The 24,203-nt window shown below is 36.4% G+C and overlaps 1 protein-coding gene across 1 annotated transcript in view; it reads right to left on the reverse strand.

Annotated features, from left to right (window-relative positions):
• The window catches only part of CARPB (Carbonic anhydrase-related protein B), a 1,124,142-nt gene that overhangs the window by 551,291 nt on the left and 548,648 nt on the right, over positions 1 to 24,203 (reverse strand). The window lies entirely within an intron of this gene.

A 24,203-nucleotide genomic window follows, 5' to 3' on the forward strand; every position in this document is an offset into this window, starting at 1 on the left:
ATTAGGTTGCAACTGTCGCGATCATGTGAAAGTAAATATGGAAGAACCATGAAATAGACACTCGTCATTTTGTTATAAAATTATGCGGCGAGCAGATTTTGTGATCTCAAACGGTTATCGTTGAATATACGTGGTTAAAGGAGCACTCTGAATAGTCAAATTCAAAAGACCTCTACTATTTATCCTCTAAAAGCGACGTTCTCTCCATCGTCTCCGTGGCCAAGTTGGAAGAGTGTGCGGCTATTGATCCAAAGGTTGGTGGTTCGCGTCCACTCTGAACTATATATATATATATTTACTTATTTAAAGTGTTTTCTAGACTCACCTTAATGTAAACACATTACGCATATAGGTAATTTAACATATTTTGGGGGAGTAACTTTGTGGTTCATTCACGCTTACGGCATGGGGAACATACCTAGAGCATACTAGGCACGTTCCCCAGGTACATGGCAGGCATGTGCCTACGGGCGGACATAGACTGTGACTATCACTTGTCATAAATGTTGTTTCTCTCTCAGAGGTACATAAGGCACATCCTGGACACATTCCGATGTACCTAAGGGAGCATGATAGGCATATGCCTGCTATGTAATTGTCTGTTATGGTTAGATTGAGGTATGGAAGGGTATTTCTTTTCTTTCAGGTATGATCGTCCTCATAGTGGCTGGAAGGGTATTTTGTGGTATGGAGAATTATATGAAACAACTTGTAGAAATCTGTAGAGAACTCTTGACAGAGAAACTTAACAAAGCTGTACTTGTGAAGTCTGTCATACAGAAAGTGATAAATAAATAAAACGCCACAGCTATTGCAAACTTCGCTTAGAACCAACTGTGTAGGCCTACAACATATGGCTATCTCAGCACTAAAGTTTTAAAAAAAAAAAAAATGTGGTGGCAATTTCCAGCATTTGTTACAAACTGCCTATGGTCAACTGTAAACAGCATTAATGATTATAAGTTCATTGCAACTTCAGTGTATTTTCTTGTTTGATTTGTTTCTTCTGTATCACAGAGTTTTCCATGACCCCTTTTCATGTCCACGCCAAATAAAGTCGTCCGTCCGTCTGTCTGTATAGATCCACTTCTCATTATAGTCTTGAAGCTAGAAGGATACGCTAAATGTCAACAAACAACAACAGAGAGAATGAGCCTCACATTTATTGTATTGATATCTTCAGTGAATATTATTAGTAAAAGAATATTGAAAATTAAGAAACTTGTTTATTTTTTCTCGTAATTACAAAATATACATCAAATATGAAACACATTGGCACTTTTTGTTCAAATAGAAGTTACTGTTCGAATTAGATGTTAATTTGGTAATATTTTGCGTGTAAGGGTATATTTCTTACACAAATTTGTGTTACATTTAGGGGTCATGGTAGCTCAGTAGTTGAGTGTTCACCTTTGGTTCGTGAGATTCCTGGTTCCACCCCAGTTCACGCCATCGTAAATAAACAACGGCATAAGTATGAAATATAGCTCTGAAATATTTTTTTAAAATTAAGTTTACTTCAAGCAGCTTTGAGATTATTTCTAATTTATATAACTTGAGTTAACACTTTCGAGATTTATGGTATATATATATATATATATATATATATATAAAGGGTGTCCCAGGAGGAAAGGGCAATACTTCGAAAAATGGTAGTATGGGTGATTCTAAGCATAAAAATTCATATGAACATGCGTCCTAATCTCAACGGTTTGAGAGCTACAGATTGTGGACCATTTTTGACATTATATTGCATATTGCTCACCCTGTAGTTATTCTACAGAGATAAAGCATGGCGGATTTCAAAGATGAAGATATGACCTTTTCAACGGTATGTAATATGTTGCAGTGGTGTCGTTGGAAGAGAAGTTATTGAGAAATATTTGGGAATTTGTGTTGTCATCCAATTTCTATAAATAACCTTAACTTTCCCCTACCTTCTTTTCTCTGTGTGATCTACTGTAAGAAGAACAGAAAACCGTCACGTCACTAGGCATACAGTTTGAAATAATGCGCTGATTTGTGAAGGCCTGTAATGTGAAGCTTTGCAATTCTTGAAACAACCTGAAGACATACAGAATACTAATTAATGTTTATGTAATGTAACACAAAAGCATTCTTCTTCCTAATCTACCAACGTAAGACTATTTAATAAATTTATTTTTCACTGAAATCACACTTGAGTAGGAAGTTTTATAAATTAGTCCTGGCTTATAAATTTATCTAATTTACGTACACCTGAAAATTAGCCCTAAATTTCACAACCAAACAGGAACGAAACTATTCTTGGTCAAGAAGCCTCATTCTGACAGCAGAGTTGGTTTAAATTTAACATCGCTTTTAGCATCTAGGGTATATGAGACATGGACTTATAGCTGAACATAGTAACAAATTACACGAGCTTTCACTGGTAATCAAATCGTGGTCTCCCTATCTGAAGAAATGTATGCTAGTCATATAGCTGAGCTATTTCCCACCCATTATGCAGGTATACGCTTGTAGAGAAACCCTTTTAATCAGGGATGCAAATAAGCAACGAAAGTTTACTCGTCCAAGGAAAAAGCTACTAGTTCACATCCCACAATAGAAGTCGTTTACTTACCTTGATATGATATTAAATACTCGCCCTCACCAAGGAATCACTCGCCCCGGGAGAGTGGGCGAGCGGTTATTTGCATCCCTGCTTTATATCCTTCTCCTTAATTTTGGTGTTTCTCTCTTGAAATCTTCGATTCATCATTCGTTATGTTCAGTTAATGCGTGATCTATAATATACCTACAGTACCTATCAACAGCATGTATCTTCTAAACATCGTGGAATGCTTGGTTTATTGACCCGTTTTGAGCGACGAATGACCCAATTATATGTAGTGAAGTTACTGAGTTAGAGTCCTTATAACTATCCAAAATTTCAGAAGCAAAAATATCTGGCAAATGATAAGGTCACATTTTCATTACACTAATCAAAGTTATAGAAATTTTGCAGAAAAGAAAAACTACTTTGGGTTCACCTAATCTATCAACATCTTATAGAGAAAATTTCACAACTTAAAAATAAAGACAGGCATTCATTGTTTCCGACATTAGAGTTTAGGGAATTCCCTTTAAATAGCTGCTTACACAATTGATAATGCACCAGATAAGTGTTAGGGTTAAGATATGGCGAAGATGTCTCGCAGTCACGGTTGAGGTTTAATTTCCGATCGCTACCTCGATATCAAGATTGCGATGGATGAAGGGTGCACATAACGAAGAGGTCGCGTCCTCGCTGTAAATTCTGTTTCAGGAGAAACATTGTTGTGACGCTTATGAGAATATATTCCGTGTTGATTTTAAAAGTTTTCGTTGATCTATTACATTGTTTCACTTCTTAAAGTCATTGCGAAAGCACATTTTGAAATTGAAACGACCAAACAGTTTATAAACAGGTTGGGCACGAGGCGAGACATGAGAAATGTCGAAGTTTTGTCTTGGGTTTTACAAAAATATTTGAGTCTCATCTCATGTCCAATTCTGTCAACGAATCAAACACTTTTAGGTTTTTTAAATTTTCTGTGAAAAAGTGCCCTCTTTCAGCACCCGAACAACAAAATCATTTTTCAATAAAATCAAAAATAGGTATGGTTTCAGGTTTCGGGATGGAGGAGGTATTAATTTCACCAAGTGAAGTTTCGTCACTGGAATTCCGTTATTCAATATTGCCTCCCTACGGATACGTGCCTGTCTTTAGAGTTTATTTACCTTATATCAGTAACGAATTTAGAAGGAATTATTTTTTTTTGTTAATCTCGGAATTGCGGGGGGACTTAAAGTTTTTAAGCATAGATATGATTGACACTAGCTTATTTTTTTCTTTAGAAATTCCGGAATTTGTGGGTTTCAGCCCGAACGTCTCCCTCCCCGTATCTTCGGTATGTCTTTACCGTAAGACATTTCATGAGACAACGATATAATTCATTTGATAAAATTCCAAGGAAATAATTCTCTGTTATCCTCAAAGTAATATATCAAATAACAGAGACATTTTATCTCTGAAGATAGTACTATTTTCAGCACATGTAACGAGATATAAATATCGGATACAGGTACAAAAAATACCTTCGTATCTCAAAATAATACATATATGTATATTTTTTGAAAAGAACTTTTAATATATGTATTTCTTGTGAACCTTCTTGAAGTCTGCTTTTAATCATAAACTTTATATCTTACATAAATCTAAAGAGTAGACATCTATTTTTCTCTTCTTCAGAACAACGTCATATACTATGAAGGCTGCAAAATTATGACATCCGAATTTTTTGAATTAATTTACAAGATTGTAAAGCGTTTTTTTAAATGTTGATTTATCTATCCACACTGTTGTCAGCTTAAAGTCTCTTGATGGATTATTTGCTGCATCAGCTAACTTCTTTTCTTCACCAATACCCATTCTACTTGAAAAACATGCTAGTTCCTCTTAAGGAGATAGTTTATCCGCGCCTTTTTCCTTGTTTCTCATAACATTATTATTAAAATTACCTACCGTATGGCAGAATGATCGAGACAAAAAGACGTCATTATGCTGCATAAGAACACACACTTTTTCAAAGCGAAACAGTAAGATGTGGCACTTTTGTCCTCAATATTGCACAGAAAGAAAAATGTGACTCATAGATGGAGTTAGTAGTCATTTGAGATTGAATTAAAATGATGCATTGCACACGAACAAAGATCGTCTGTCTTTATTGTATATCGGCTAATCGATCAGAAGAATCTCTTTTTCTTCTTCCTTTTTTTTTTTTTTTTGTCCCGTTGGACTGCGTTGCCTCTGCTGCACGATATCGAACGCGCTTCTTTCTTTTTTTTTCTTTCTTTCGTTCCTCTTGTTGAAGTTTTAAGGGTGGTGGAATAGGGTAAAGTTGGTTTAGAGGGGTTCCTCAGCAGCGACGACAGTGTGACACTGAGTTAGAGGAAGAGAGTAGGCGACCGTGTTAGGACAAATCTGGAAGATTTATCACTGCAGGATTGTCTGCATGAAAGGGACAGACGCGAGACGAGGAGAGAGAGATTGTGAAAGGAAAGGATGAGGAAGTGCTGGACGGAGGATGAGGGGTCACTAACAGACAGTGTTGCACCCATTGGAAGCAGGAAGGACAACATCTGTCGAAAAAGAAAAAAAGAACAAAAAAACTGTGAAGAATAAGAAAATGGGACCATCTACAAAGACATATAGAAAAAGGTTGAAAGGTTGTACATTCTTGAAAGCAAAATAGATATCAGCTTTCATGAATTCCTACAACCTTCTCCATCTTCTATGTACATTTTTATCAGGTTTGTCTTAATTCACTTCCTGCGTACCACATTGTGACGTCCATTCAGCGTCTTGAGGATAATTGAGGAGCTAGCGTGAAGAAAAAGTAATGAACCTAGAATTTAGAAAGCCAGCATTAACTCTATGTGCTGACCACACATCATCCCGAAAACATGAGTTCCACAAGGCGTTTGTAGGCCATGGCGGCTAAAGATTGTTGCGCCAGAAGTTTAATTTTAGTTTTTAATATAGAATATTCCAAATCATGTTATATGTATTGTATACCATACCTTTTTTATTTTAAATTTACCAAATACATCATATGAGTTTGTCTTGAAAAGTAATCTCTCTTTCTGCATGTAGGATTATCATGTGCATGACTATCAACTGTGACATTTGAAGTTGTCTTGAAATTTGATTTGTATCAAGTTTATGATTATGAAGCACAGGATATCAAGTATGTCATTTGAGGTTATGTTTCTAGTTTATGATTATCAAGTTGAGGACTATGAAATATATGTCAAGTAAGATTGTTTAGAAATAGAATTTGTGTCTACGTGTGAGATTACTCCGTGCAGGACTTCCAAATGTGGCATTTGAGATTGTCTTGAAATGCGATTGATCTCTGCGCATGTATAAGAAAATGCATAGAGACATAATGTGCTTTAAAAAAATAAATAAGATTCTCACCATTTGAAAAAAAAAAAATAAAAAAAAAAGGTTCAAAGATATCAACCTGGCATCACTGATCAATTAGTAAGATGATATTGGAATTTTGCCACTGTATTTTTTTCTCTAAACAAAATTTTTAAATTACTATTCCAATTTGACAATTGTTAGCTAGAAGTCATTACTGTCATAGCTTACCAGCGTAAAGAAAATCATTTTTAAATGTATATTACCAACGTGAGTATTGTTAGTTGATTCATTTAATTAAGATTTTTTAATGTGAGCTTGTTAAAGTTTGGAAAGGGGTACAATAGAGTGAAGTTGATTTGGAAGGGTTCCTCAGCAGATAGAACAGTGTGACACTACGTTAGAGAAGGTGACCAACCGCGTTACGACAAGCCTGAAAGGTTAATCACTGCAGGATTGTCTGACGCATTAATTAGTAGATAAGATTTCAACTTAATTAAAAGAAAAATTGCAATACCCAACCAATATAGCTATGTAAGTAAGGGACCGTCCACATATTACGTAACGCTACTTTCACCAAGTTTTACCCCTCCTTCTTCCTTGTCACACTTTGTGACGCAAAGCGAAGACCCTCCCCTTTTTGTTACGTAACACTTTTTAATTTTTGTTTTGACACTAATTTTGTTTATTTTGCCGGTTATGGCAACAAAAACTATTGTTAATATTACGAAATGCTTGTATTCTTAATATATTTGTAGTGATTTTCGCCAACAAAACAAAGTATTATAAAATGGTAGCACCGTAATAATATTTTGACCCCATAAGGTTGTTAAATTTACCATTTTAATTCTTCGAAATTGTCGTTTTCCCAAGAAGATCGTAAACATCTTTTTAGGCCTCCGATGATTGACGAGGAGAACATACTACCGGAAAATACAAGTGAAAGATGATCTAAATAACTAACATTGACCTCAATTTCTGGGATCCAGGATACTTTGTGTATTTAAAGTTCGTCAGTGTCGACGATGAAAAAAAAAATCTTCCCCGTCGAACACAGGTTCAAAGTGGCTGCACACGTGAAGGAGCAGGGACATCTTTGAGAATAACTTTCCAGAATCTTCTTTGGGCTTTGGACTTCAGTTTACCTCTTTTTATAAATTCTTCTTGTCCTAAATAAATACCAGAATCCGAATAAACTCTATTTTCTCAGAAATATTCAAATCCAAAAGTTTAAAAATAATCAGTACGAGATTAATACTCGACCAACCAGGTTTTTAATATCTTATTTTGATCCAAATCGTGGATCGCTTTGTGTCGCGGAAAATATTATTTCACGAAAAAGAGTTTCTTCTTTTTCAGATGGGAAACCCCTTGGAAGAATAGAGTGGGTAAAGATTCAAATCAAAAGTTTTAAAAATTATTCTCAGAAATAGCGATACGAGTGGGAACGCTTGATCATTTTCAAGTGGTTACGATCATTAACAACTAACTCCAGAAAAGCGTGTGCCATAAATGCAATGCTGCGATAGCCACAAAACGGAGTTTTATTGTATTGTAATACACGAAGTGTTCGTCACCAGTCATGCTTATGTCTTGTATTGTATTCGAATCCCTTCAACATGATTCAATTGAGGCGTTGAAATCAAGAGTGCTCTATGTTACAAAAGCATGGTCTCGAAGTGTTACGTCTCTCATGATTAGAATATGTCATGTTAAAATACTTTTGTGTATAGCTTCTAAGTCAGTTGAGATACACATATCTCACTTTTTCAACAAATAATTCTTATATTGTTCTGACGCGTGTGTACCAATGTTTCAAAAACGTCAAAAATGTAACATGGATCACTTTTGCTTTCGACACCTCAATTTATATAGGCTATATGTCCGCAATTTCCCGAAACAATAGAAATATTTATTTAAAAAATGAAAGAACTGTATAAAATTAATTGTTTAAAACACCGCATATAAACCTGAGAATAAAAATAAAAATTACAGCTCAAAAAAATAAAAAAATAAAAAACGAAACGCTTGCTTAACGAAAGCGTAAATCCCCTCGTTCCCCTTGTCACACTTCGTAACGCAAGGCCAAACCCCCTCTGCCCGTTTGCCGCGTTACGTAACATTTGGACGACCCCTAAAAGAACACTGAATTAACATATTACTATTTTCAATAAGAGTAATGTAAAATAATTGGTTCTCATATCAAGATTACCAACGGAAGTATGAGAAGCATTAATGACCAATTGGCGATTTCAGGCTAAGGTATAAAACAGTAAAGTAATTGTTAAAGAATTGGTTAAGGTGGCCAGCAGAACTTTTATATTGTTGCTGACTGTCTCAGTGATTCCCACAAGTATGTAACTCAACCTCTGCTGATTGTTCCTGTAGTCAAGAGGTGACTCTAAATATCACAAAATGAATAGTCTAAATCAGTCTTTTCCAATCCCCCAATATATGATATAGGAACTGGCTTTTTACAATCAGAAACAGAAGGAAGAGCACAGATTGAGCAAAAAACGGGGAAGGATCTAAATGGGTGGAATGGAATAAAATAAGATTGCCATTGTTCAATTAGTTGTGAATTCAGGAGTAAAATACTATCGACTACACCTTGTTTACCCGTCGCTACTGTTTTGTATTAAAGGTAGGTTTTCTGTTTTCTTCTTTCTCTCTGCAATGTGCTTATTGAGAAACCGAGCAACGAATTGTAACGTCATGGATCATCCAACTGGAAATGACTGATCTAGATCATTCACTTTGTGGGCATTTAATGAAATCACTTTGTAATAGAAACAATCGGCAGCTAGTCTTCATTGACTTGCTGTTCGAGACGCTGAAATGACTGGAATTTACTGTATACCCAACTGTACATTAGGGGAAAACGGGGTAATGGCACGCTGTGTACAATTGCACGCACCCATGTTTACAAAGAAGCAGAAGAAGAAGAAGGGCTACATGGTGCTCCACCCCACCAACAACGTGCCCGACGAACCTCGCTTGAGTGGGAGAGCGCTACAGAGAACGTACTACGGAGTATGACCATATATTGAAAATCCTTGTTTTTCTTCAAAAATTTCACCAGTTTTCTTTAAAGGTAAGTTCAAACTTACTTCTCGGGTACGGTGCTTTTGTAGTCAGTATGGATAAATAGTCAATTTAGAATAAATATAAGGTTAGTATTTTGTTATAATATTTACTCGTGACAGTCAAGAACAAAAAATCAAGATGGCCTGATTTGAGGTAATAGCACGCATGAACACAAAAGTGCGTGTGATTTTGCTGCAAGTAATCAGTGCTATAATTAGACTGAGGAGAATATGGAAGAAGACCTTCCTCATGATGCAATGGACTCGACGAAACAAAAATTTAGTGACGTTTCTGAACTGTCAGTCGCTGGACCATCAAGGGAAGTCACCAATTCCGGAAACTTCTCCGTAATAGTCCCGTTAACAGCAATTTCTTCAATTCCTAGGCAAAAAACATCGTCAATGAAGCAGAAAGGAAGGTACCAAAGCTCAAATTCTAGCATCAACACGCCATACGGCTCTTCTGCAATAGAAAAAGCGAAGAAAGCAAATACGTTTAGGAAATATCATTATAAGGAAGGTTTAAAAAAGAGTTAAACTGAGAAGTCAACTGTTGCGTGCTATTAGCCACAACTGCAGGGTAATTGCACGCAGTGTAAGGTTTCAAATTTCTGTCTGCTATCTTATAACCGAGAGTAATTATACAACAGTTCCGAGTTATTTCATAGTAAGCATACGTAGGGATGTACAGCACTATTCATTAGATTCCTTGCTGCTCTCTAATTGCTGTTATGAGCAATTAAAAAAAAAAACGCGTGGCATTATCCCCTTTTCCTGTATATCGGTATCTAGTAGGAAGGTTTATAAATGCAATCATTCCTAGCTAACGTCTTCTGTATTTAGGTATGTAATTACTTGTTATGGTATTTTAACATTAGTTTTCAACTGTGTCAGCGATGAAGTGATCGTGGTTGGGCTGTAGTCACGGATTTGTATAAGAGATGCTATAATAATCGACGGCAGTGCAGTGGTGAAGTTTTAATATAATCAAGGTTTCCTATGTAGATGTGGGTAATAAGGTGACCATATCAAAATCATGAGGTTACTCTGAAAGAAAATAATGGAGTTATCAATCTTTGAGTATAAAATAAACACTCGATCAATGCTGATAGTGAAAGTAATGGTAAATTGACCAATGCGTAAAAACAAGTATGGATCTGACAATGGGTGATATCAATAAAAATAAGTAACTACTCCTGAGAAGTCCTGCTCGAGAATCGGAGTAACTACTCCTGGAGTAATCTCCTCCCTCAATTTCGTATCAATAAAACAAGCCACTACTCAGGTCTAGTCTGCTCCAGATTTATGAACGTTTACTCGCGCTTCCTCTGCACGTAGCACTGAGTCGTATCAATAAAAGAAGTGATTACTCATTTCTCCCATTCATCGCGCACTCATTTCGTTGTTTTTAACCTATGGCGTAGTATCTTAAAAGCCATGAAACGGGCAAGTAGCAACGATAGCTTCAATCAAAGTGCATTTGTGGATATTGTAAAAGAGTTTCCAGTGGTACTTTCAAAGTCACAGTTACCAGAAAGTAAACGAAGGAAAGCCGAAACTTTGAAGGTAATTACAGTGAAATGCAACGAAATATCAAATACATCTACGACTGAGACACAAATTCAAAAGAGAATCTTTAATATTCGAGCGAGAATAAAACAAAAATAAAAAAGCAGAAAAAAAAAACGGGAAAGAAGAAAGTAATACTGAAACCACGGGAACGAACCTCTTGGAACTGATGGATGTTGATTGGAATCCAGCAATATCAAGATTAACACGACAAGCGCATATCACGTGTTGTCCAAGGTCTTTGTAGATTGTTTGGCTTTAAGAACGAAATCAGACACTTGGCTCCTTTGTTTTCTTTTTTAAAAAGTCCAGCCACCCACGTCATAAATCACGTCCATCTGATTGCGTTTTCCACACCATACGAGTCCCCTTTCGCCTTGACATAAACAAAATACATTCTCATGTATACACCCTTTCTGTCAACGTTGAGTTGAGTTGATTATTAGTTTAACATCCTTTTCAGTAGCGTGCCTATATGAGACAGAACCCACTGATTAACGTGGAATCCAAACCACATGAGCTCCTGCCGGAAATCGAACGCGGGACTCCTATGCCAAAGGCATGTACGCTAACCGCTTAGCCACGAAATAGCTCTTCCTATTAACGTATTACTCTCCAAAATACTAGGTTTCTTTAATGCCACTTGTATATAGTCAAGTGCTCCGATAGCACCCGGAAATGTATATTGTTCTTGCCACTCTGCCTTTGCTGTTTGTATATTACGCACACTTCCGGAAACAATCCATTTTCAGGTAGTCATAGACAGTACTTGGAGCCACACCAGAATCCCCTGACATTCCGACCTGGAATCCCGGATCACTCACGTAACGCAAGAAAACCAAGGGCACCGATTTCTCTGTAAATTTGGGGGGGGGAGGGCATTCAGATGCAGAAGATATATATATCAGGATTTTAAGACAATTTGCACTCTAATTATGCCAAATATTGTATATTCATAAATACAATAGGAGGCCCACATGAGCTTTGGGGGGCCCGGGCCCCCACAGGATCGGCGCCCTTGAAGAAAACCCGCATCTTTTCATCATTACGTAGTCCAACACCCCGAATTTCGGTTGATTTTCCTTAAAAAATGTTGTGCTAATCACTATATTTTCTTTCATAAACTTATAATGCTTTTTGTAATCTCCATTTCCAACATTTCTATGCAGTTTATAAATTTTTCTACGTAGTAAAACAATCATATACTCTGCCATATTTCGCACGGAGTCACCTATTTAGCTTGCTCCACAAATTTGGAGAAGTTACTAGCATCACAGAGGAGTCTTTGATTTTTATTGATATCAAACGCGGAGTAGTTACTCGGCTCGAGAATAGAGGTGTGGTTACTTCAAAAGGGCGGGGCTTCTCCGAGGTCAGCCGAGACGACTAGTGCTCAGTTCTCTTTTTATTGATACCAATGCGAGTAACTACTTCAAAATTGGGCGTAATGAGTAACTTCTCCGTTTTATTGATATCACCCAATGTTAGATAAAATTTATTAGCCGTAACGAGTATTAAAAAAAAAAAAAAACACCGATCAATTCTATTAACATTATAGTGTTAATCAGAAAGCCGTTTGGTGAAATTATATGACCAATTCTGTCAGTGGAACTGATTGTGAGAGGGAAAAGGGAAGAATCGATCTAACTTTTTCTGAATGCAAGTAAACAAGAAACCAGATTGATTCCCTTTGGATTGTAAATTTATTTTTTTAAAAATGAAATTATTTCATCTATATATTTGCTTATATGTGATAACATTTAAATTTCTTTCTTTCTTTTCTTTTTGCTGAATATATAAAAGATGAAAGCTACGTCATACATATATATCGTTTGTTTAAAGAGCACCCTGGTCGTCCGTACCTGTATCCGTCCCTAAGTGAGACAAAAATGTGCGTCTGTCCGGGAAACAAGAAGTCTTAAAAACTGCTTCACGAATCACTATGAATTTTGACTAGGGTATACATTGTCAAAAGTTAAAAATCGAGTTCGTTGGTGCAAATGATATTGAAACCGGAAGTGGTAGAAATCAAATATTTCTTCGTTGATGCAAATGATATTGAAACCGGAAGTGGTAAAAATCAAACATTTCTTCGTTGATGGAAATTATATTAAAACCGGAAGTGGCAGAAATCAAACATTTCTTCGTTGATGGAAATTATATTAAAAACGGAAGTGGTAGAAATCAAACATTTCTTCGTTGATGGAAATTATATTAAAACCGGAAGTGGTACAAATCAAACATTTCTTCATTGATAGAAATTATATTAAAACCAGAAGTGGCAGAAATCAAACATTTCTTCGTTGATGGAAATTATATTAAAACCGGAAGTGGTAGAAATCAAATATTTCTTCCATGATGGAAATTACATTAACACCGGAAGTGGTAGAAATCAAACATTTCTTCATTGATGAAAATTATATTCAAACCAGAAGTGGCAGAAGTCAAACATTTCTTCGTTGATGGAAATTATACTGAAGCCGGAAGTGGTAAAAATCAAACATTCTGCTTTTAACATTGATGATATTAGGTATCTCTTTGAGACAGAGGAGAATTAAATTCGGTTTTCAAAATAAATGTCTCGATATTTTTTTAACTCCAAATAAAATTTGAAAAGAAAAGAAATAAAAGGGCATAGGTAAATATGAAGGAAGAAGGAAAAACATGATTGATTTGTTATTGATTTTCTCCTTCTGTTTCTCTTTTCCATTTTAATATATACTTTCTTTTGTTTTGCACATTGATTTTACGGATATGTTACAAATAATAAAAAAAGAAAATATCGCCTCTGGAATTAGAAAAGGTAGAAAATTTTCGACATAAGTTAAAAAAAAAATACGGAAAATATTAAGAAAGTTGGGTGGATGAAATTAAGATACAAAAAAACGAACAGCAAGGTAGAAGCGAAGAGGAAGAAAACGACATAGCAACAACGGCAATAAGGATAAGAGAAGGGAAACATTTGAAAGAAAAAGAAACAGAAAAACGGAAAACAGCTGAATGTTGAAGAAGAAACGCTTTGGTAGCGAGAGAACGTTTCTTGATGACGTCATAAACCTATGTACGTGACGGTCAGATCTGAGAGGTGCTTAGCTCGTAAATCGGAAAGGGAAAGCGAGAGAAAAAAGGAAGGAGACATGTGGAAGAGGAAAGAAAAAGTTCCAAAAGGTAAAAGTGTCAGAAAATTGGGAAGAAGTGAAATGGAAGGACAGGAGTGCCAACATGATCCATTTTGTTCGTTGAAGTTATACATAATCTTTTTCTTTTATTTATCCATCAACTGATTTTCCCAACAGCTTTTTCTTTTATTTTCGAAATATTCTTGAGTTATTACAAAAAGACAGCAAAGACGATTATAAAAATTTAGAACTAATCAGTCTAATAAATTAAATATTGTTACAAATAGTACGTGCATCACTGCCAAGTAAAGATAAACAACAATAGATAAATTTTGCTATTTATCAGTGTGTTCTACGTACCGTGTTACAAGTGGTAAGTGCATCACCGTCAGGTGAAGATAAACGACAGTAGATACAATCTGCTATTTATCAGTGCGTTTTACTTATTCTGTTACAAGTGGTAAGTGTATCACCGTCAGGTAAGTACAAACAACAATAGATACAATATGCTACTTATCAGTGTGTTGTTTTGCTTATTGTGTTACAAGTTGTAAGTGCACCACCGTCAGGTAAGTACAAACAACAATAGATACAATCTGCTACTCAACAGTGTATTTTACGTATTGTTACAAGTAGTAAGTGCATCACTGCTAGGTAAAGGAAAACAGCAATAGATACAATCTACTATCTATCAGTGTGTTTTACCTATTGTTGTAAGTGGTAGGTTCATCACAGCCAGGTAAAAATAAACAACAATAGATACAATCTGGTATTCATCATGCAAGTGATAAGTGCATCAGCGCCAGGTAAAGATAAACAACAAAAGATAAAATGTTCTATTTATCAGTGTTTTACGTATTTGTTACAACTAGTAAGTGTATACCACCACGTAAAGACATTCATACAATCTTGTACTCAACAGTGAGTTTTTCTACATCCCAACAGTACACTGTAAACAATAAAACAGCATTTAAACACCTGCAGAACAGATATTGAGCGAAAAATAGATCAAGTGTGTGTTTATAAAGTGTGCGTCGCGTGTCCAAAAGCGTTCATTCTCCAAAAAACAGTATCTAGTATAACATATTGAAAACACTTCTTCTCTGCAAACAGTTCGAAAACAAAGTAATGGCATACATTTTGCACATTTTGTACATACATCTCGGACATACTTGGACAACACATTATCTACAAGGGGTGAATATGTGTCATCTGGAGGCGTTCAGAGAGTGTCGGTAATGTGTACAGTGTTCTACTGCGACTAAAAGTAGTGTCCATATTTTTTGCAGTGTACAGAAATAAACAATCTCTTCTAACACACAAAATGCTACGAATTGTTATTGGCAACCAGCGCCATAGAAATTACTTAAAGTCCATATTCTCGAAAAAATTAAGCGACATTTTGTTTAAGTCTATATCATCTATTGATTTATACAGGTCAAGTCAAAATGATGGACCCGATTTCAGAAATTAATTAAACTATAAAACCTACACTGTAAAAAATAAACAGAATTTAAACACTTTTAGTACAGATGTTGAGGGGGAAATATATCAAGTGTGTGTTTATAAAGTGTGCTTCGCGTGTCCAAAACCGTTCATTCTCCAAAAAACAGTATCTAGTATGCCATATTTAAAACACTTCTTTTCGGCAAACAGTTCGAAAACAAAGTAATGGCATACATTTTGCACACTTTGGACATACATCTGTAACATACTTGGACAACACGGTATCTACAAGGGGTGAATATGTGTCATCTGGAGGTGATCAAAGAGTGCCAGTAATGTGTACAGTGTCCTACTATGTCTAAAAGTAGTTTCTGTATTTTTGCAGTATAATTAACATACGTTATTGTGAGACATATATGCTAAGAAAGGTTTGCTTCAAAATATATCACAAAAGTTCTATGTGAGCGCCTCGCGTAGCACGGCGGACATCAAAACCACGAATTCGTTCCACTGTCTCTTCTCCAGTCGACGGACGGCCAGTTGAATTTCATTTACAAATGTTCATATGGTCTTCCCCGTAGGGGTGGTGTCTCCGATGTTTGGTGCGGAAATGCAGTTGCATACTATAATAACAGACTTGTTTACCTAGGTACATGAAAATCAAACATGTAGAAAGATCTCTGTCCTCCAGTCAGCTCCATTTTCCTTAACTGCTTGCTGCTGACTCTTAGCGGTAGAAAGTGGAAATCCAATCGATAAACGACTATTAGGAATACCTAGGTGCAAATGATAGGACAATATTAAGATGGATCTCGCAAAAGTAGGAATACAGGAGTAAAACTTGATCCAGTTGACTAAGGACAGAAGTCAATGGAGAGCATTCATGAACATGGCATTAAACATCTGTGTTCTACAGACCATAGAGTTAGTTAAGACTAGCTTTAAAATCCGTTTAAATTGACATACTTTGTCAAGTATGACTCAAAATTTACACTTGACAAACTCATACACAGAGATAATCTCTAAGGTTAAGCTTTTCACGGTAAATTAAGGATAAATTTAGACTTATTGTAGACGTCCTTGCTTGGTTTTGGCTAAATGTCATTAAGAAAATCCTCTTTACTCTCAAATTTGATTTTCCCACATGATATGATTACTATACGTTAAATTAAAGTTTTATAAAACGTAAATTAAGACAATGTTGTGCATTACAATAGTAATTTCACTTCCTCAATTATCTTCAAAAACTTTTAAAAAAATACACAATATATAAATGAAATAAAGAAAGAAAACCAGAAAACGAAAGCAGTACACTTTCACTTTATTTCTCTGTCGTCTGTAAGAATTCGAAATCAAAATGTCTCTTAAAACTTTATTGCAACATAAACTTGCACGGAATGAGCTTTGAATGGATAAACCTCGCTACGATCTAAATAAAGTTGATTGCAGGAGCTTAAGAGATCTTACTTTCCCTATTCGGCTACGAATAAATCTTCCTTTTCCTTGTACTCAAATGGACACTTACATTTGTAGAGAATTTAAAGTTTTAAAAAGAAGAAAAGAAACTTTACTTCTTTCTTACATTAACATACTACGTAGTTTATAAGCCGAAAGTCATTAGTTCAGTCTTTATGTAAAGTTTTATTTTACTGTTACAGTAAAATACCAGTATTGCGAAATTTTTTGGATACCTCAGAAATTACAAGCCCAATCTCAAGAACTCGTCTGTTTTAAGCCCACTGCAGACTCTACACTACTTTAACAAAGTGGTTTAGTTGGATCGGAACACAACAGACCCGTCGTTCCAGGAAATATTTTTCACATGAGGGCAGTGTTCGAAGTGGAAAAATAGCAGAGGCGGTATGCTTTATTACGATTTTGACTTGACATACCGGGTATCTAAATGTTGACATGCAGTGAGGGTATGCTGCCTAAAAGATTGCATTTCTATTTACATAATGACAAAACCATTGGAGTACTTCTCTGTTGTAACGCGGGGGGATATGGAGAGACTTTTAACCCCTCCAACAACTTTCTGAAAAGAAAAAAATATTCCCTTATGTTGTATTATAGAGAATTATACACAAAAATGCTAAACAACCGAATGAGAATGTTAACAATTCCTTGCGGGAAAACTTCCCGGTTCCCCACTCGACTGTGGGGTATTCCAAACACCCGAAAGATATGCCCCCACAGCAGACAACCCCTAAGTCCGCCCATGCTCAAAACACGGCATTTTTATGCATTAAGACAAGAAGACACACAAATACATAACAAAGAAACAATTCAATATGGCACATCAAAATATAAACTAGACGAATTTCTTTGAATGCACCTCATTTTAAAAACAAAAGTTAGAAAAAAGCTAAGAAAAATGTTGTTGTCAACCTAGAAATTATTTCTCTATAAGAAAGAAAATCTTTTTACGTGCAAAGCTATTTGTCAATTGCTGTGTAAAAAATGGATTTATTAAAGGTATTTAGCATCTAATTTCCAGTGACAGTAAGTTTTAATCATTGAAAAACAAGAGACGGTATGCCTTTATCACAGAAAAACCAGAGGCGGTATGGCATACCACCGCATACCGTTTCACTTCGACCACTGCATGAGGGGAAGTTAAAATGAAAACTTATCACAGGCGAAAACGTACCAATGGAATATTTTTTATTCAAAAGTAATTGCCAGATGCGTTAATACATTTATCCCACTGGCAAGACGAGATGATCAATTCCAGTCTTGTACATGTAGAAAGAATTAAGTCGCTGACTGATCCACAACCTCACCCACTCTTGATTTCCTCTTCCGACTGAAACCTTCGTCCACGAATGTCTCTCTTCAGATCGCCAAAAGTGTGAAAATCACAAAGGAAAAATCTGGGCTGTACGGAGCATGTTAAAGTGTGTTCCAGTCAAAGTTCTGAAGCGTATCCTTCACCAAATTGACGGTATGGGGACGGGCATTATCATGCAAAATGCTGATTTCGTCCGACAGCATTCCAAGACGTTTTGATTTTATGGTGTGTCTCAGTTTCTGCAAAGAGTTTTCATAGCACTTCGTATTCATTGTTGCTTATGCACGATGAAGTCAACAAATAGAGGGCCCATGCAGTCGAAGAGTGAACAATTTTGGTATTGTTTGGCGGGAGAAAATTGGGATGTTTCTATTGTTGGTTTTGCCGTTTACTCTTGGGCTCAAAATGTGGAACCACGTTTCGTCCCCTGTAACAATACGGGACAGAAATCCATTCTCTTCCTTGCGGATGAGGCCGCGGTGGCTCAGTGGTAGAGTGTTCACCTCTGGTGCTTGGGGTACGGGTTCGATCCCAGCCCCCGCCAAGTGAACATTGTGGTGAACAAACATCGTGTGCGTGGGTTTTCTCGGGGTTCTCCCGTTTCCTCCCACTTTCTTCATTCCACCATTTCATTCATTACTCATCATCACCGTCTTCTTTAGCCTAACCGGCATAACCGTGGGACGTAAAACTCAAAGATTTCATTTCATTTTTTTCTTCCTTGCGGTACCATTGCAAATGTATCAGACACAAAACCATTCTATCAATCTTTTGTCCCTTCGTCAGTTGATGTGGAACCCACTTCGCGGAAAATTTTCGGATCTGCAAGTGTTCTTTGATAATGGTGTGCACGGAGTCATGGCTAATTCCGACCTGAACACGAATTTCTTCCTCTGAAATTCGATTGTTTTTTTTTTCAAATTAGACCATCAATTCGCGCAATCATATTAGAGGTAATGGATGTATGGGCCTGTCTTGGGCGCGAGTCATCTTGCAGTGACGTTCGTCCTTCTCGGAATTTCTTATGCCATTCCTGCACACTTGTCAGTGACGTGGAGTGTTCGCCATACACAGCAGACATGCAACGATGAGTTGAGCGTGTTCCAACACCCTCAGCCACTAGAAAACAAACCATATCTCTCTGCTCTTCTTTGGTTGCCTCTATTTCTAACGCAGGACGAACACATTTTTCACTACGTTTACCAATAGAGCAATAAACGAATAACTGTGTGTACCTGTAAGTTGTCACTATGAATTTCTCCTCCAGAGAGAAGGCAGTATCAATAAGTAATAGCAATATACACTTTTGCGAGGAATGTGTTTTATGGCGGATGTTCGATTTTCACTTGACTGCTCCTTATATAATAAATATTTTGCAGTTCATTAACTCCTGAATCGTGTGAATTATAGCCATTCCGGTAAATAACATTTTTTCATTTAAATCACTGCTTCAATATTAATTTACACACAACAAACATAAAACACATAATTAAACACTGCAGCATCAAATGTAGTTGCTCAGCATTGACTCATACATTTATTGTGCAACTGTTTCTATGTTTGTACTCATTATTATTATTATTAATATTATTATTATTATTATTATTATTGGAAAGAGATATTTTAATTTTAATGTCCCTTTAGGCTAAAGGAGACAGTTGATGATTAATGAGAGTGAATGATTGTGAAATTAAAATATTGGTTCTCTCCCACCTTCTATCTAGCGATGAAAACTAGCGAATCCTCCCAAAATAAGAAGTCATATATTTGGGTCTCTACTTAGATCGAAGACTTGCATTTCGAAAGCACCTCAGTGACACAGCAAGAAAGGCAACGGAAAAACTATGGGTCATCTTCTGCCTCTTACATTCACCTTAATTTCAATTCAGGACTAGAATACATTGGTACTACATTTTCATCCGATCTACCATGCTGTACGGCCACCCTGTTTAGGTGACAGTCCCTCCTACCTATTGTAATTACCTCCAAAAGTTTCCAAATCTTACTGCTCGGTTGATTTTTGGTCACTCAGTGGATACTCGTATGCAACAACTGTATGAACACCTGGATCTCTCATATCTTCACGAAGTCATTTTACCACAATCAAGACGCTTTTGGTGAAACCTTCAGTGTTCGAAAGATCCACTTATTCAAGATATCAGTGATTTGGACACACCTGTACTCCCTATCCTATGCCGATCCCACCCTAAAAGAAATCAGTATTTATCATGACCTACGAGCATCTCCTCACTCATATCTTTATATATATATATATATATATATATATATATATATATATATTGCAATATCCCACGTGGTAGTTTATACAAACAATACTTTACGTTTGTGTTTACAAACACCAACACATGATTTTACGTCAGGATTCTATGCACCACGTGGATTTATTATAAGTAGCAGACAACGATCTTTGGCTCCTCCTACGAAGCACATGGTGACATCAGAGCAGCAGCGCCACCGCCGCAAGAACGCCTATATAATGGAATGCAGCCAACAGTTCTTTACCAGTTTCCTAGTTTCTCTCCTACTGTTTGCCACGGAACATTAGGAGTAACCTAACCCCAAGCCTCTAGTCTGCCACGGGACTCTTGGCCATTCCTTTCTTTTTGGCTTAGCCTGCTACGGATCTCTGTTAGGGATCCTACCTAAGTTGCTTACCTTGTTTCGGGGCTCTGTGACTACTAACTTCACACTACTTGCCACGGAGCATTGAGGATTCCTTCGGCACTCTGCTTAGCCTGCTACGGGGCTCTATAGAGATCCTGTCCTCGGCGTCACGGCCAAGGACTACCTAATTTCTAACCTAACAAATTTAGAAGAGGATAACTTTGTAGTGTTTCTGTAAATACTGTTATTTACTGAATTTTACAATAAAAGCCGATAGTGGCAGTCGGTTCCGGACATCCATTTACACTGTAAAAAATTTCGCCTTAAATTTACTGACCGATTACCGTCAACTCTCGCTGCCATCCGATTACCCTAAATTTTACGAACCACCGTTTTTTCATAAAAACGGCAGACCGTATATTTAGAAGCAAAATAATATTGACCGTGTTTAGAAACAATTTGGTACCGTATATTTTACGGTAATTTACCGTAATATATAGGGGTCGTTTTTTTTTTTAAATAAAGCACAGATGTGTTATTACCGTACAAGATTTACGGTAATTATCACACCGATTCTTATCTAGAGGTCCTTGCCGGTCCAGCATGCCCTCTTGCTAGATCCAGTAAGAATTCTTGCTGGGCAATATATTGACCCAATTTTCATCGAATTGCTGGAAACTGTATCAGTACACACACTGGCTAGCAATAATTTTTCCTGGATGGATGCAACTACAGAGCACACTAGTCCACTGGTGTTAAAGACTACTTAACTAAAAAAAACACAAAAGTAAACGAAAGAAGCGTTGCACCTACGACGTGCATAATATCCATAAGAATAAAAGTTGAAATTAATTTTTAGTTTGTAATATCGAGCCCTTGTTCTGACATCATCTTGAACATACATTGCTTTTTTTTTTTTTCTTTTCAAAATTACCAATTTTGTCATGTATTGAACAAAACACCAGAAGAGGATCCGATATTACATACAAAAAAAAAAAAAAAAAAAAAAAACAATAAACTACTTCTTGAATTTTATAGCTGAGTTTTAGCACGCTTTGAAGATGTAGTTGGAACAAACATCCATGTCCTTTTAAGATATTCATAAATCGATATTCAGTTGCAGTGTTAAGACTAGCTTTAATGCATGTATTTTCGCTATGAGTACCAGTAAACTAATAGACCTCAAATATTCTAATCAGCGATTCATTCCATTAGTCGCATTATTACGGTTTTAGATAACCAAACAGGCACCCGACAACATGGCTTAGAATGACAAGAAGTACGACTAAACAAGTGTAAAACCATATGACTTCTCACAACACTGCCTACAGTATCCAGTATCCGCTATCCCAAATTAATAAATACGTGTTTGCATAATTATGTAACAGTTGCATCAATGCTTAAAAAAAAAAAAAAAAGTCACCAAACTTCCAGAGTATCGAACTTTTGCATATTTATTAAACGCTCAAATGTATTAACAAGACATCAGAACAGATTATAGGGACTCAGAACAAAATTAATGATAAAAACATTTACAGAAATATTTTTCAAATCTAACAATTCATTTATCCAGAAAAAATAATGACAGCATGGGCGCCCGATGAAAATTTTCTAGGGGACTCATCTCCCTGGATACTATATACCCTATTACATTTGATATTTTTTATTTGTATTAAGAAATTTAATACGTTTTCGTTAGCTAGAGAGGAGCGACCGCTGCCCCTCCTTCGGGCACACATGAGTGACAGTATACTTTTATTTCTGTAACATAAAACATTCCAGTTGATGCAACACAATTTATGTAATACTGTACTAAGTACGGTAAACTACGAAGCACTTTTCCTAAAAGTTTTTTTTTTTTTTTTTTAAATTATTTCAACATTGTGATTCTAATTCTAGCTTCACCACCACCACTTATACATCCAGCAGCTTCTTGGTTTCGAATCGTTGCACTTTGGAGCGATCTGCTTGCCACGATAGCCAACTAAAGTTTTGTTTGTCACCGAACAAAGTTCAAATATTAACATGGTGCTTTCCCATATATTACCTTGCTTAATGTTGAATTTCCAGGATATCTTCAACACTAGTACTGTATATAGCACACCAGAAAACCACACATTAAACAAACAAACAAACAAACAAACAAAAGAAAGAAAGAAAGAAAACAAAACAAAGCACAACACATCCGAACCTACGCGCCATCAATCCTCGCTTCGAACATGTGCTTTTTCTCTCCAATGCGCATGCCCGACACAAGCATCTGACAGGAAAACGGTCTCCTACCATTATTTTAGAAAAACGATAAACCGTATATTTTTCATGGTAGGGGGTACTTATTTTCACGGTTATTGGTTACAGTGTACCTAGCCCTACCTACAATCTATAAGAGACAGAGTTTTACAATATATATATACCTTATGAGTAGAGACGGTCTTTGCTCATTACTCTGATTCATTGCAGTTTTATATTTCATGGTGTCATTCCATTACAGGTTGGAGGGAAGGGGTTTCCAACCCGATACTCTATAACTCAATCATCAGCTACTCACAGTGTGTATGTGCCACATATAGGACGAAAAGAACTTTAGGAAAAAGCTAAATGTTCGAAAACCGGATATATAGAGAAAAAGGTATGTAGAAAATTCGCACACCCGGTAAAAAAGGATTACAGCTCAAAAAATGGCAATTTCCAGGTATCATCGCTCAAAAGAGAACAGGCCCGTAGCCAGCCCAAAAATTTAGGTGGTTCCGGTAGAAGTTAGGGGGGCCCGACCCAATCATATTATACTTCATCACCATATTATAGTTCATTTGCAAGCCTACCGTGAAATTTTAATGGGGCCAGTCAAAATTTAGGGGAGGCGGCCCCCTCTTGCCCCCCCTTCCCGTGGATACAGGCCTGAAAGAGAATATATAGACAGAATCGAGCTCTACGTGGTGGTATTTTCGCATAAGTGAAACTAAACAAATGAACCCCCGATAGATGACAGAAATACCAGTATTGGATTTTGCTAGGATAACAAACTGCGAAAGTCATGTTAGCACAAACGCGTATTTTTGACTTGTTACAGTCTTCCACCAGATGTGCGAATTATTATATTAAACATGGTTGTTAACAAACAAATATTAAGTAGTAAACTTATCTAACTGCTTGCAATTTAACAAAATTATCAAAATAAAAATATAAATATTAAAGATTACACAATTCAAGAGGGGAGGAATTAGAAAGAAAAAAGACGTCTTTTGTCAGAGAAAACAATTACGAGAACCATGAGAACGCCTTACAGAAAAGAACCCTTTCATATCACTTTAAGTCAAAAGGCATGCACTATCTATGATGTGTGTTCTGTGTGTTTGTGTGCTGTTGCGTGCACTCCTTGTTTTTAACCTATTCTGTCACAAGAGGCGTTTGTTGAACGTAAAGTAACTTCCTTATTTGCGACGACAACGACATCTTTAAGAGAAAAAAAGGAGGTCAAACACCCGCGCGCGGGAAAACGGGGATAAGAACCCTGTAGGCAAGGTTAAGACAGGAAAAGAAGGGGTGATATACAACCAAAGCTCCCAGATTATGGTGCTTGTCGTGCCTGGTGTATGGGGACTCCTTTTTTCTTGTAATAATAATAAAAATAAAAAGTA

This window comes from Thermobia domestica, chromosome 3 (assembly GCF_964235325.1).
Source record: "Thermobia domestica chromosome 3, izTheDome1.hap1.1, whole genome shotgun sequence".
Taxonomy (NCBI): domain Eukaryota; kingdom Metazoa; phylum Arthropoda; class Insecta; order Zygentoma; family Lepismatidae; genus Thermobia; species Thermobia domestica.